Consider the following 16488-nt stretch of genomic DNA (forward strand, 5'->3'; position numbering starts at 1 on the left):
CAGATGCTGATTTCAGAGTGAGGAACCTCAGAGAGAAAAAGGAGACTGCCGAGTGTTCTTCATCTGACGGTTCGACTCATTAAATCTGCGTCTCTGTGTCCTCAGGCTGCTAGTTACTGAGGCCACGGCTCCATGGCTGAGGGTTTTTCTTTTACTGTTATCATCTTAATCTTTAGATTTGTTGGACTTGGAATTCAGGCGAAACAGAGAAAGAAGAAAATCTTTCATCTGAGTCTCAGAATTATAGGAGCAGTCCGTCATTTACGAAAATCTGAGCGTTAGAGATCTTACTCTTACTCTTACTTACTTATTATGGAAGATGATATGAGTGGGTGAGTCATGTGCTGAACCAAGAAGTTCTTTCATCCCTTCATGCCTCCATATTCCCTTCTTTTATATCTTCCCTTCTTTGTTTCTGTCCTCATCTTGTCCTCCCTAATTTATTTCCTCTTCCGCAAGCCTGGTGCCAGCTTTGGGCGAGGTTGGAATCAGCCCACTCAAATGTGTCTTTTACCCACCAAATGAAAAGTAAGGGGAAAATGATAATGCATGAATAAGAAGAAGGAAACTGTAATCTCAGTCCCACCCTTCCTCTTCATATGTTTGGTCAGAAAGAGCAGTCTGGTCCACTTCTAGGAACCCTTTGTTACACGTATACAGTTGTGCGTATATGAATACCAGAATGTCTTGTGTTCACAGGAATAAGTCGCTCTATTCACGAGTACCCAAAGACACGAATCTCATGAGAGGGGAGGGGTTCCCTTCAAAACCCACGAGAAACATGAAAGGTGTTTTGCCTTACCCAGCAATGTTTTGTTGTGATAGAAAAGCTCTGATGTACAACATGACACCACAGTGTGAATTTGTACTCCCGTAAAAGGGACAATGTGTGGTAAACAGGTTGTTATGCAAAGGATGGGGAGGCAAAGCAGAGGGTCGTGTTCCATACTGAAGACATGAATAAATAGACACAAAATGTCGATTTGAGAATATGCCTATTGATTTTCAAATGATTCATTTTTAAAAATTGTTTTTGCTTTTATTGAAAGGACAGATGAAGAGTCGGGGAAGACATGCAGCTCATGCTCGAAGCCAGGAGTTAAACCAGAAACCGCTGCAACGAGGGCCTAAACCTCTAGATCACCAGCGCTCCAATTGTAGTCCCTTCAAATCCAGGGTCGGTAATATATTTTACCACAGTGTCAACAGGCAGAGGGGAAAAGTGCTGGACTCATTTCTGGGGGTTGATTTGATATGACGTGTGTGATCAGGTCATCTCTTGCGTCTTTTATTCTGTTGAGTATATACTTGTGAGTTTTTTACCAATCAGATAATTAAATCAACACCAGTTATTGTTGCACAACACCAAATGTCTGTGTTACTTACTGCCCCCCTAAAATCTCACCAGCCTACCTTGATTTATCTTACTTTGTCTTTCTTAATCTCCCTTTTTGACCTGTTTTTGTTCTTCTTTCTTTCACCTCATTTCCTCATCATTTTTTTCCTCTTCGACGTACCATGTCTTCTCATTTACTTGTTCTCCTCTCCTTTCCTTTAATTTCCTTTCTTAATATTACACTTCTGTCATCCTCTCGAGCCTCCTTTTCACCATTTGTACTCATCCCTATATCTCCTATCATTCCCTCAACTTTCTCCTCTTCTCATATTTACCTTCCATTCTCACCTCTTCTCTTTTCTTTTATACCCCTCCTTGTTCTACCTTTATATAATATTTCCTGTATTCCTCTGCTCTTATATCCTTTTATTTTTCTTTCCTCTCTTTCCTCAATTTATTCCTCTCTCCTCTCCTTTCTTTCAGGGTCGAGGAGATCATCCAGACTTGACTCAGTCGAGCCTTCAGGCAGAATAGAACTCCTCTGACGTTCATTTCAGAGTTTCATTATTTCTTTGCACAGGGTTCGGTGAAATGTGCCTGAAGAATTTCAGCCAAATCAAATCAAATATTTTAAAAGTGACGTGTTTGGCTTTTAAAGTTGCAGATGCACATCACTCTCCATCTGCCTCTTCAGCACCTGCACAGGTCTGAAGCCTCGGGCAAGATGACTGCTCAACAGGATGATAAACAGCTGCTGGTCGGGGGCAAGACTCGACAGTCTGAAACAAATACATGTGAAAGTAGATTTATTGTATCATGTACATGATAAAACCATCATGCATTGTGTGTGCATGGTGCGATTATCCTCTGTTAAGGTCACCTGTCCCTCCTCAGCAGTACTTTGGTAATGTCAAATAATGCATGCTGCAGCCAGTCAGTAGGGAGAACTCTAAGTATTTTGGGGGGCTATCATGTCCATCTTTAATGCAGTCTGTGGGTGCTTTTGATCAAATTCATTTGCACATCCTCTCTCCTAGACCGACCCACAAATCATCCCCTCTCCACCATGATGAAGGATTGTCCAGTTTTACTAATGCACCTGGAGGAGACAAGGATCGAAGAGAGAGGAGGCATCTTGAAGAGCTCAGAACGGGGGCAGACAGGTAGGAGTCTTCTCACCTAAGATAAGACATGATTGGCATAAGTTATGTGGCGTGTCCACAGCCGCCATTTTTTTGCGCCTGTATTCTATTCAAACTATGTGATTTGGCGCTCAATGCCCTCAGGGTCAGCTAATTTTTGTCCCAGTGCTCTCAGTTGAAAAAGTTCAACTTTTGGAACACCGCCACACTCATCAATGTCACTTCTTGATCATCGACCAATCAGAATCAAGCAGGGGTGGGACTTCTGATATCAACTTTGTCAGCAAGAATGGCAGAGGTCCATCCGGAGGAGAAAAGTCATCACACTTGTTTTTTCGAGGTACAATTTCTGAGTTTAGAGTCGCGACACGGTTTCTATTAATAGTTTTTGCAGTTTCTTGTTAAAATGCCGTTGAATGAATGTATGTATGAAGCATACAGAGCATTTTAAAACAGACCCAACTGTCACGACTTAGGGAAGAAGAAGTGCCGCAAGACAACTTTCATTACCCAGCAGCAGTATACGCTGGTGAGAAGCGCTCTGAAATTGAGGTTGTGGGCTTTCAGAGCGCAAAAAAACGGCGGGAGTGGACACGTCACCTAATTCGCACTGTGCTGCAATGCAGTACAAAGACATACGTTGTGTGCATACATAATGTTTTTTTTTATTATTGGCCTTGAGAAAAATGTTGAGTAAAGTTGAGAAACAACTTCACGATTACAGTCGAAATATTGAGAAAAGGTTTAATGTTAAAAAAGGAAGCGGTTGCTGAATGGCAACGTCACTTTCACATTAAACTGGGTCAAAGCTACTTTTGTGTATTGTTAGCAGCATTAAGCAGAACAGATTTGGTGGAAATGGGATTTAATATTTATAAGTATGTTGAAATAAGTGTATAGTAAACTATATACAACTATAGTTTTGTTTTTAACTTAGAATAAGTATGTATGTTTTCATAAGGAGCGGGTCTCCTCATGGAGGCTGCCATCATGAACCGCCATCATGTCTCTACAGCAGCTCGGAATGGACATATGTTTTAGCTTGAAATTGTAATGTAATTGGAAAGAAATGTTTCAGTTTGTGCCGCATGCTCACAGAGCAGACGGTTACACCAACGGCTTATACCGTTTAATAACATCTTTTAATCTTCTGTCTGACGGAAACGCAGCACATTGTTGGATAACTAATTGTCATTTTCCGGAGAGAGTTAGAAACGGAGATGTTCATTCTAGAATCTGACCGCTGGATGTTGCTAATATTCCCATTTCTACACACTGCACCTTTAAAAGACACTGATTAGTATTTGTTTTCCTATATACTTGTGATGGGAACAAGAAGAAGACTTTTTTTCCTCAAAATTTTGACTCTGCACACTGAAAAACAACTAACAAATAAACCCTTCCTCCTCTCGTTTTTTTTATCCCTGGCCTTAATACTCTTCTGTAGAGATGGTTTGGTCCAGTAGCTCCTCAGGCTGCTCTCACGTCTTTACCTGCCAACTGTCATTATTTCCCACTCTCAGGACCAGCCTGAGACGACACTGACGTTTTTACCACAGTGTCAACAGGCAGAGGGGAATGACACAGACTACTTTCTGTGGATTTATTTGATACGTCATGTGATCAGGTTGTCCCTGGCGTCACTTTTGCTGTCTTGAATGAATCACATCTGTTATTCAGCTTTGATCTGTCGGATCATTCCATTCTGCTTTGATGTGTTCAGTTCCGTTCCGTTCCATTCTCCTTTGACGTGACGTGTGTGATCAGGCTGTCTTTGGTGTTGTTTTTGCCGTATATAATTCATTACAGTTGTAGGAGCCAATCAGAATCAAGTACTAAATATAGCTGGGTAATAAAGTATAATAACATTTTGCACAAAATACCTCACTATTGCGTAACAGAAAGTTGCTCTAAACAGATGCAACACTTCTGGAACACACCTGATAGTAACATCACTAGTTCTGCAGTTACATCAGAGAGGTTCGGCTCAGCTGAAAATTCAGATCTTCTAAACACAGATGACCTGAAATAACTTCACGAGACGGACTGGAGTGAATTATTCTGGTCTAAATCTGAAATATCAGCTCATGTGTGAGTTTAAGAGGAAAAACAGAGTTACCAGGTTGTTCTTTTATTCTGCTCCGCGTGTCTGTGTCTGTGTCTATGTGTGTGTGTGTATGTTTGTCTGTGTGTGTGCCTGTGTGTGTGGTGGATGGTTGTGGGGTGTTGAATGATGCGGAAAGCAAATCTGCTCTGGGAACATAAACACACCACAACACACACTTGAGAATAGAGGGAGAGAGTGTGAGAGATGGGGGAATACAGTGTGTTGGAAAGTTTAAAGATTTCCCTGTGGAACGCCAACACACAAACACACACACACAAACACACACACACACACTAATGCGAACAAACACTTGGTTTTTCACATGACTGAGTCTGAGGTTGGTGACGTTCGTCCCCTCTCACAGACTTCTCTTGAATCCTGAAGTGTAGTAGAGGTCTCTCTTTTCCTGCAGGACTTCAGTCACGATTTGGTCGCCCCAGGAAAAATAACCTGGACTCAAAACTTGTTGTTTTCATGCTACGATAGTTCGTCAAGTCAGAATAGTTGCTCACTGAGCTGTGTCTTGACCGCACAAAGACCTTTCGGTAGAGATAATGCCATTGCTTCAATAGAACTGTTCTGTGACCAATTTAAAACCCATCACCTCTCATCTGACAACTTTTTAACTTCTAGAAGTGACTAAATATTTTTTGAGCCAACATTTCCTTTTCTTGACATGACAGACGTTCCTCCTTTGTCTAATATCTGTGTAATTTAGCCAGTGAGTTATTCAAATTCAATCAGAGTTCATGAGTAGACTGAAACATTTTCTGTACCAGGTTGAAAACATGTTTACTCCTGCTTTAGCCTATATAAGGTTTGACATTTTAACTCGGGGCTCTATGAGGAGTGACTCACTGCTGGAGACAGCCTCAAATGGACACTTGACGAACTGCAGTATTTGGCACTTGAGTGCTGGCTTCAGCCTTCAGTTTCCTAAAAGTTTGTACAATGTGTCGCATTCACACCAGAATGTTTTGTGTTTACTCACTTAATTTGTGCGTCAAAATTGCGTGTACATGAGTGCTAAAAAACGCAAATCTTTGTGAGAGGGGAGGGGGGGTTCCCACGCAACACCAGTCCCTCAATATTAAACAAGGTTGAGCTCGACTACATTGAATGGGGTTATGCTAAAGGTGGCAGAGCTAATTTCCTCGTTCAACTAATAGCTTGATTCAAGTGACAAAGTCTTTCACAACTCACCAGATAATCCGACCTCCTCACTCACTTTCCTCACAGTGAGCTCTGTTTAGTCCTGATCCCATAAAAACAGGTAGTCACAAAGTTCGGGGAAGCCGCACACAGATATAATCAGTGTGTCTGTTTTATTGCAGATGAATGACCCTCTGCCGATCCGTTCGTCATATCATAAGTCACTGGAGGATCTGCATGCTGATTGGCTATCGTGGCGCTATAGATGCGCCGGAGTTCAGATTTTTTTTTAACTCTTGCGATTATTATTGTGTATAATTCACTCGATTTGAACAGAAGAAATTCCGTTTGGCGATTGAAGCGAGTATCACCAAAGTCGCATCATTCTCGCTACCGGACCAGAACTCGTGTCTATTTGCATCTTTTCATTGACTTTTCATGTAATTTATTTGCGTGTATGATTTTATTTGCATTTGGTACGAACGCCCCATAACTAAGGCAAACAGTTAAGACGTTGTAAAATCTAAAAGTTGATGAAATTCTCCCCAAATGTCATCTGAATTCATGTAATACACTTTAACTTAATTTCCACCTGTCATTCACCTTGAAGAGACCTGAAGAAGTAGGGCTATCAAATGATTAATTTTGTTAAATCTGATTAATCCGATTTTTAATAATTTGTGTAACATTCCAATATTGTGCTTTTCAAACAGTTTTTAAATCCATTTCAAGAATAAAAAGGAATTCCTACCAGTGTCTTCATTTGGGAATCAAATAAATGTAATGAAATGTACTTTATGATCTTGACCTTTTAGATTTATTATAAAATCAATGCTACTCTGCGACACAAGTTCAGTCTGATACCATGACTTAGATACGGAGCCCCTAAAGAGAGATGTGCAGAATTTTTTTTTATTATTGACGTCAGACTGTCAATAATACAGAAACGGGGTGAGGATCAACGTTTGTAAATGGGGTGAGACGTCAGCAGATAGGCCACCCATTGTAACAAAGTTACTCCTCACTAAATAACTGCTTAAATGCGGGATAACAAGATATCGACTAGTCTTGGTCTCGGGCATGGCTAAAGGAATCGCTTTACAACCACATACCCTTGAATCTATGCTACTGTGATTGGCTGAATAGGAGGGAGACATCTGGCTACAGACATTGCCCTGCTGAAAAAAATGCATTTGTGAATCTGACCACGGCAGGAGAGTCTCAAAAATTCCACACACAAATACAGTGAGGTTCACAAATTACAAACAGTTCGTAAATGTAGACTGAACAGTTTGTATATAAATGTAACAAGATACAAATGTATCGTATATCTGTGGATTTTTATTACATATATATATATAAAACAATAAATATTTGTGTGTGAATCAAAAATATGTTTGTGAATCTTGATTTTTATTTGTGGATTTGTTTTTACATTTATATAGAATGATAAACATTTGTGTGTGAGTTGAAATACATTTGTGAATCTTTCTGTGTGCATTTGTGATTTATGAGACTGTATCCCTTACGCCTGAACAGACCGTAAGACTTCAAAATCTGTTTTAGGTGCCGTTCTGAGACAATCAAGCGGTGAGGATGTGCAAGCAAATCTGTGATATCTTCATAAGGAAGCCCAAGGTTGAAATACATCTCAACTAACTGCCGTACTGTCATTTTTAGATCGAAACTGGTTGATCTCCAGTGCTTACTTGGTATGTTATGCACATGAGAAAGTTTCCTGTGCGCACAACAAACTTTCTCGTGCGCACCTGAAAGTATCTTGTGCGCACGTGAAAGTAGTATCTCATGCGCACAAGATACTACTTTCACATGTGCACAAGATACTTACCAAAAAAAAAATTCTGCACATGTCACTTTAGGGGCTCCGTACTTAGAGGAGCAAAGAGCTTCAGAGAGTTTATTCTGTCAAATACAGGGTTTATTATTTCTTACACATTAAGACATATGCAGTGCATGTACAAAATGTCCAATCAGTGTCAGTAAGGTGTGCACATGTTTTGAGATAATTCTCATTCATTGGCGTCCAGGGATCCCTGGTTAATGTGACAGCATTTTCACTTTTCAGGAGTTCCAGTTTGGTTGTGTTCTCTGGTACTTAAAGGTTCTAGATGCTAAAATATTATTATTGTATGTGTGAAAAATAGTGCTCTGTTGGCTTTTGTGATGCTGTTCCCCACTGACATCAGTCTGATTTGCTGCATGCTCAGCTCGAAGGTGTTGGCTCAAACATAAAGTACTGTGGTGATGTTTTAAATCTGTTTGACAGCCTGATTGCTTATTACTTTTGATTTGAGTGAGCTGCAGAGATTTTTAAGGTGAAATGTTCCATTTCAAAGTGCAGTGGTAAGACAGAAGGCATGCAATAAAACAAAAAAAAACCTAATTGCATCATGATTAACTCGTTAACCAAGACAGCCATTATAATAAACCATCATTTAATCTGTTTTTGGCTCAATACAGTGTTCATGTCCTGAAAAATGAAAACACATACACCTGACCATGCTGTGTTGGTTAAATGGATGTACAGAGAATATCTGTACAGTGGGCCTGTTGGTTACATGTAAAAAATGACCTTCACTCCCTTTATCTTTTCTTTTGCACAGACTTTTTGCTGAGCTGTGTCAGCAGCTTAATGTGGTATAATTTACACCTGCTGCTCTTTACCCCACAGATTCAGACTCGGATTAGAATCAACCAATAAAACTTCTCTACCTGAGAGACTTATTTTTGTAAAATCAGATTGAAAACCTGTGATGGAGAGACAAGCAAGAGGAGAAGATGTAGATGTGTTTGCTGCCGTTATCTAACAGAATGGAGGGATGAACGTACGTGTGTGTGTGGCAGGTAGTGGGTAGTTATCAGCTCAGTCCAGCTGCTTCATGCTCACTAAGCTCTTTACCAGCCAACAAGCACACACAAGCACACACACACGCACGCACACATGCACGCACGCACGCACACGCACACGCACACGCACACGCACACACACACACACACACACACACACACACATTTAGATTACATACTTACGTTAACAATCAAACTCAGTTGTAGGAACACACTCAAGCACAGACTAAGCCATAAAGTAACACACCCATGACTTTCATTAAAATTCAGTTTTGAATAAGAGCATGCTAAGGGGTTAGGAAACGAAAGGATGGAAGGAAAGGAGAGAAGGAAAGTAGCAGAAGGAGATAAATTATAGGACGAAAAGAGAAAAAAATATATAGAAAAGAGAGAGAGGGAGGATGGAAAGGAAGGATGGAAAGGATAGAAATCAAAGGAGGAGAGGATGGAAAAGTAAGAAAGAAAGGAAACAAGAAGAAATAACAATAAGGTAAACTATTATTGTGTTTTGGCTGTTCATTTACACAGAAACAGCTTCTTGGCCGGCTGGAAACGCCTCCCCTTCTGTCGCTGAGTTAACTGGTGATACATGAATCCTGTTATAACAACAATGGTGTACTAACAAGCTCAGATCTTTGGATACCCAACAGTCCATGGTCACTCGGAGTAATAACCCCACTTCATCGCCAGTCTGCCCAAAGTTTCTGGTGTTGGATTGTGCATCATTGTCTTGTTTGTTTGTGCTCACCCCTCTGTTGTTCTTTGGTAGTGTTTCATTACAAAGTTATACCACCATCTACGGCCTGGCATGCACACTGCAGTGTTTTCAGTTGTTTTTGAAGTTCTCTGAGGATCCTTTTCACAAACTGTGTCATGTAAACACATGTTGTTTTTCAAATGCAAAGGAAGTATTTTTTTGTTTTAAACTCTACTCAAGGCCTAAGAGAGAAAAGGGGAAGACAGAGAAGAAAGAAAGAGAAAAGAAAAAGAAATAGGATGACAGCAAGAGGATGTAAAAGAAAGACATCAGAGATGGTTAAACTGTCATTATTTCCCCACTCTCAAGACCAGCCTGAGACCACAGGAACGTTTTTACCACAGTGTCAACAGGCAGAGCGGATATTAGACAGACTACTTTCTGTGGATTGATTTCATATGACGTGTGATCAGGTTGGCCCTGGTGTCACTTTTCATGTCTATAATTAATCACAGCTGTTATTTGGCTTTGATCAACCGGAACATTCTATTCTGCTTTGATCTGTTCCGTTCCATTCTATTCTCCTTGATGCTGGTTGATTTGAGGTGATCAGGTCGTCTCAAGCTTTGGAGCATTCTATTCTGCTTTGATGTGCTCTGTTCCATTTCATTCTAATGTTTTTACCACAGTGTCAACAGGCAGAGGGGGAATATTAGGGACTCCTTGCTGACGTGTGAATAGGTTGTTCCTGTCCACCAGTACAAGGTTTGACCCATCGACTCGAGTATTTAACATAGCTTGGTAATAAAAACAGGAAACAGATAACTTTAGAAATAATGACCAGCAGACTCTCCTCTTCCCTGAAAGTTACAGTTTCTCCCTCATTTTTTCTCCCGTCTCTCCTCAGAGTTGGTGTTTGGCTAAAAGCAACAGGATGAATTAGCAAGCAACCCTAATCCAGACAGACGTGAGCCAGTGGATCCTGACGTCCAACAGGTTAGTTGAAGGCTAATCAGCAGATTCAAACTGACTGCTGCAAAGAGGGAGAGAGAGATACACCGCTTATCTGACTGCAGAGAGAGAGTGAGAGAGTCTAAATCGTTTCAGCTACTTTGTTTTAATAGATAGATAGATGTCAGTTTTCCTGGTTGCATAGCTGTGCCAAAGCTCCTACATTTCCCAGGAGGCATTGCATGTGAAAAGCAGCAGGCTCAGCCTCACTCCTCTACTGTACATTTCAGGTAAAAAAGTCATATGGTTTTAAAGTTGTGATCCGGTTTACAAAGGTTTTGTTGTGTTTTTTCTGCAAACTGTGCTCAGTTTCTTTAATCTCACAAGACTCAGACCCTGAACTTTTATTTTAAAGAGAGCAAGCTAGCTCTGTGTTTGATCAGGTAAAGTTTGTTAGTTCACAGAGCTCAATCCCACATTAACATCTGGGATTGTTGAAGCGATTTAAAATCTCCAGAAATCAAGTCATGTGGACCTATTACTTAGTAAGGAAAACCTCCCATAAATCTGCCCGTCTGTACGATTTGTTGAAAAGAGATTCATTTAGACTAATTTCATCCACATTATTTAAGAAAAATGTAGAATCATAAAAGGCTCAGGAACGGCATTATCCATTTCTAATGATGTTGGAAGTTATATTTCATCCCTATTACCAGCTTGGCCTTTTTTAACAAGATAAAAAAAACTCCCAAACTGGCACTGAAACTTTTTTGGGGAAGAAATGAGCGCTTCCTGGACTAAAAAAGATGCATGTTTTAAGTGTTCTTTGGAACGAGAAGCATGTATACTGAGGAAACCAAGAGAAAGTCCAACGTGCTCTCTTTTAAAGGGTTAAAGTGCCTTTATTTTCATGGTACATGTCCCAGTTCAAACACTCAAACAGGAAGTCGAACAGATGTAAGAAAACAGTCAGCCCTTTTGAATGGGTACTCTACCATGAGGAAAGTTCCACTTGGCCTGTAGGTATACCATGAAAATAGAATCATGGTCTTTTCCTTGGTTTTCTTTGACTGCATGTATCTCTTTCCAAAAAGCACTTCATACTATTCCAGGAACCGCTCCTTCTTCCAGTTTTTGCTGTGCATCTCATGTCGGAGGAGATGACAGATGAGAGCAAGGTGCTCTACCCGCAAACCCAAAAAAAATTCAGTGCCAGTTTTAGCCCAACAGAAGCGGTAAAGGCTGGCTAGTGGGTTAAGGAGTCTCCTCTTACTGCAGCAACTGCTTCTAACCTGTCTTCCCTATTGTTTGTGGTGGGTGGCAACCAGCATAAAGAAAATTTAAACTTTTAATTACATTTTGGGTTTGAGCTCTGGTTAATGACTCTTTACATTAACTTTAAAGACCACAAGATGAAAAAACAAGTCTAAACATGTCAGGGTATGAATGGAGAATGACATTATTCTTGAGTTGTTGATCAGCATGGATCAGTCGTTACACAACAAAGTCAAGTTAGTCAAGTTTTCTTGGGTGCTGCAGTTGACATTAGCTCAAATTTGCAATACATAATAACAAAAATACACTGATTTATATTTTTTCAATCTACAAAGTCCATATTTCAAATGCTGCCCCCTTGAATTCACTATCTCCAGACTCAGTCTGACGGGTCAGGATGGTTTAATGTGTTCTGTTGCCTTAATTTAAAAGAAATAAAGAGAGAGAGAACAACATCCTTGCTCATAGAATATCTATAACAGTAGTTCCTGAACATGTCATTATTTTGTGCTCCTAGGTGGTTGTTTGATAAGTGACCTAAGGTCAAAGGTCATTATGCTTATTAATTCACAGCTGCACTGCCTCAGGCAATGAGGAGGAGGAGGAAGAAGAGAAGGAGGAAGGGGGATGATGATGTGGAGGTTCATGAAACAGAAAGCGAAGGCTGGAATAACTGCAGAACACATGTGACCTGAGGGGAGAGAATAAAGAGCTGATTAAATAAAAAGGATCAGCAGAGGAAGAGGAGACGATGAAGGACAGGAGGAGAGGAGCGAGCAGAAAAATAAAAGATGAGGAATGCAGACGGAGTAAAAAACGAGTCCAGCTGCACTCGCTTCATTAATCCAGAAGATCTAAACACACCACCTGAGGCGGTAAAGACAGAGAACGGAGAGTGTGAGGGGCTACGATTAATTCCTCTGGTAGTAACGGTTGTGTATCAGGATAAACTGGCTCTTCCTCTCAGTTTTTGTCAAATTACGCTCATTTAAGACCTCAAATCTAACACAGATCCCTCTTAAAATCTACAGTCCACGTGATTAAATCTGATCTGTCCGGTTATACTCACCAGACGTGAGGATCCTGGAGCTGTCCAGAAGCCTTTCCTCCTGAAGAAACAGTCATATAATCCTGCTAAAAGATGAATGATTATTATATATAGCTAAACTTTTTTTTCAGTATGCCTTTGAGGTGCTTGCTGGTGGATTTTGTTGCTTAACAGACATTTCACATCCCTGCCAGAAAGCAGCCGGAGGCTTCAGCCAGGAGTCAGTTTGGGGATGGGGCGGCGGATAGCGTCAGATTTCTGACCACACTGTCATCAAAGAAAACTCTACCTTAGAAACTTCTTACTGATGTTGTTTGTTTCATTCAGGAAAAGTTAACCAAAGTTTGTTGCTCAATAAATAATGTGTCAGTCATTGATCAGTCGTTATCTCTGTGCATGGATAAGCAGTGTGTCGGCTCGTTCCAGCCAAACCTCAAAGTTTAATAGAGTGAGTTTGATCAGAGGTGTTGGTCTGAGTGCTAATAATTTTTATATACATATTCCAGCTCACAAAACCACACAGGGGTAAAACACCTTAAAATACATCAATTTTGATCATATTAAGGCTAAGAGTTATGAATTATGATGCATAAATGTTGGCAAGGTGATGGTAACCATGTCAGATAAGATGATCACAGAGCTAAATTTGTGTGGAGACTTGACAGACAGAAATGATAGACTACATGGTGGTACCCGACCAATCATCACGACTAACATGATGAAATCGAAAGGAAGAGAGGCGGAGCTAGATGATGCTAGAAATTTGTCACCGGGTTGCTGAAGTGCATCTGCTCTTTCTCCTGAACATTTCTCTTATTTCGGTCTCTCGTGGTCGTCTCTCGATGACGCATCATAAAGGAGAGGATGATGTTGCCAGAGCTTGACAAACTTTCCCTCTGTTTATTCTTCTTTTGCTTCGCCATTATGTTCATTTGCACTGAGGACATTATTTTGGGGCATTTTCACCTTTATTGGATAGGACAGCATAAGAGAGACAGGAAATGTGGGGAGTAGAGAGGGTGAAGACATGCAGCAAATGGTCAAAGCCGGAAGTTGAACCAGAGACTGCTGCAACAATGACTATAGCCTCTTTACATAGTGCTTAAACCGATGGGCCAACGGCGCCCCATGCTTGTGTCTTTTTCATGTTGTTATCTGCACTGGATAAAACGACTGACTTTTTCGGGGCCAAACAGGTCCCCAAACCCTACGTCCACCAGATCGACAAATAGCCTGCCAGCCTCAGTGTTGACGCTTCCGGTTGCCCAGCACTGATAAAAGTTTTTAAAATCCTCACAGATGTTACAAATGTGAGAGACTCCACACATGGTGATAAATAATGACACATTTAACTCATAGCTTTTCTTATAGTCTGATAGATTAATTCACCAACAACTGGAAACATCACACTCTGAACTTTAAATCTCCCGAAATGTCTTGCGGTCACACGCTACTTTAGAGAAAAACAACCACGGTGGACAATGTAAGGATTAGAGATTATCCAGAGAACACATTACACTGTGTTCAGGGTTCCCACCACTCCACAGGATGTTGGATCCCAAATAATGAACATGTGTTATATTTCAGATTTCCAATTGGTGTAGCCAAGAAGTTCCCCAGAGCAGATCTTGGGAAGTGGGATCACTTTTAACGCACCTCACACCACAGGAAAATCTGGCACGTTTATCTCCAGGAGCATCACAAATAGAATAACTTATCCTTAGATGGAAGACACCAGATGGAGCTTGGTTTATTTTTGAACCCAGCATTAGCTTCGTCCATTTGTAGATGCTTAAGTCAGAGCTGTCTGACTTTTATGTTATCCTCTTTTTTTTTTACCTGGCACCTGCACAAACAAGATTTCACCATTCTTCTTTGCTCCAGGCCCGGAGTGCTCAAAATGACAATAATTTATTTAAAAAGAACACCAGGTTTATTTTGTAGTTTGGTAATAACTTCAAGCTGATATATGGACAGGTTTTGTGCTTTGGTGGAGTGGATGAGAAATCAACTTCATGAAGTTTTAAGAAGTGAAACTTTGTCTGAAAGTCACTGCTTGGCTAAAGTAACTTTCGTAGCTTCACTGATGATAGCAGTATTAAAGTTTTGTCTCAGGTGACCACCGCCTGAATAATAAGGTTGAAAACTGCAGGAGGTTCTAATAATGGTGGGGTAGGGTGGCATATTCTGCTGGGGGCTGTAAAAAGTTTTCATTAGTTTGTTTATTTTGAAAGAAACTCAGGACATCTATGTGACCTAGTTAGGGTGTTTAGATTAAGTATAACCGGCCTATTTCTTCACACTTTGTCTTTCCTCCTCCCAGCTATACTTAGCGTTACTCGTCCATGTTTGTACACTGCCACAAATCCAAACGGGGATTTAGCAGTAGACACTCTTCTATGTGTCACTTCCTCCCTGTCCCCTGAAGAGCCGTTTTTTACCCAATTCTCAGAAGAGGATCCAGAAACCGGTCAGGCCTAACAGTGCTGCCCAGCGGAGCGTTGGAGCAAGACGGACAGATTGGACACAACGGGGGACAAATGAGCAGAGGCTCGTGGGTAATTTGGCGTGATGATGTGATATGATGCAACGTCTGAGACCCTTTTTTTTCTTCTGTCTCTATCTGCCCCGCTTCGATCTGGGGGTCGTTGTCTCAGAATGGATGAATGAATGGAAGAACAGAAGGAGGAGGAGGTTTGTTAGATAAAGAGAAGAAAACGACGACATGAGTTGACAGACTTTTTGAGGATGGATGGATGATAGGGGCAGTGTGGGAGGTACAGATTAATGAATAAATAAAAGGATGAATGAAATGATGAGTAAATACAAGAGTGATAGGGAAATGATCAAAGCTTGGTGGACTGGTTAATGTACAGACGGAGAGATGGATGGATGAGACATCAAAGCTGGTTGGTTGATGGATGGAGGAATGTTCTTAATAAATGGATGAATGGTCTTACTGGATGGATGGATGGATGGATGGATGGATGGTCTTAATGGATGGATTGGTGGATTCATGGAGGAATGGTCTTAATGGATGGATGTATGGATTAAAAATGGATTGTCGGTAGGATGGATTGATTGATCAAGATAGATGGATAGATGAATGATGTAATAAATGAATGGATGAATTGTTTCCCACTGTGTACATTCAGTAGAGGTACTCCAGCCTCGTGGAGCCCCACTCGTCTTCCTCCTCTTCCTCCTGTTGAATGGAAAGATAATTTCTGGACTCTGTGAGGAGGAGAAACGCAGGAAAACATAGATGAATAAATACAAAGTAAAATGATATGACTGAAGTGGGCATGCTGTCACAAACATGTGAGAGAGTGTGTTTATTCCAAATGAAACGTAGAGAGGGAACATTGTGTTGTGACTTCATTCTGCCCTCAGGGTGTTTTTTTTAATCGTCTGAGATATTCTTTTTTAAAAACCGTCCGCCCTGTTGATTAAAGTCCTCTCTCTGCTTGATCATGTTTCCTCTGAATTAGCGCGTCTGCTGTCAAATTTCACTCCACTTTAGACCAACTTATGGCACAGCAGATTTGCATAGCAGTATTAAAACTGTATGTCATGTGTTTGTTTCTCAGAGTGGAATTATATTATTCTTTCGGGGTCTTATTCTGATCATATGTTTTGACTTTGATCATATGTCTTCTTATTACATTAAATCAGCAAGGATTCCAGGTAGTAATTCAGGCAATGCAAGAGATTATTATGAAACATGAATTTCATCTTGTTATCCTACAAGGTGACATTTTCACGCATTGTATCCGAACAGCATGTGCTGTCAGGGTCAGCAGCTAAATCAGTTAGATCACATTGTTTCCTGCAGCTGATGGCAGTGTGATTTGTGTATGACAACAGCTAGCATTAATTGCTATGTGATGTGGCACAATATCTGACATGCTG

General features: G+C 40.6%; 1 long non-coding RNA gene across 1 annotated transcript; it reads left to right on the forward strand.

Moving 5' to 3' along the window:
• The first annotated feature begins 2164 nt into the window (after positions 1–2164).
• On the forward strand, positions 2165–12953 carry LOC117812602. Its single transcript, XR_004631258.1, has 3 exons — positions 2165–2499; positions 10210–10298; positions 12102–12953. It is a non-coding gene; the product is annotated as an uncharacterized LOC117812602 (long non-coding RNA).
• Positions 12954–16488: the final 3535 nt, after the last annotated feature.

The sequence above is a fragment of the Notolabrus celidotus genome, chromosome 5, assembly GCF_009762535.1.
Source record: "Notolabrus celidotus isolate fNotCel1 chromosome 5, fNotCel1.pri, whole genome shotgun sequence".
Taxonomy (NCBI): Eukaryota; Metazoa; Chordata; class Actinopteri; order Labriformes; family Labridae; genus Notolabrus; species Notolabrus celidotus.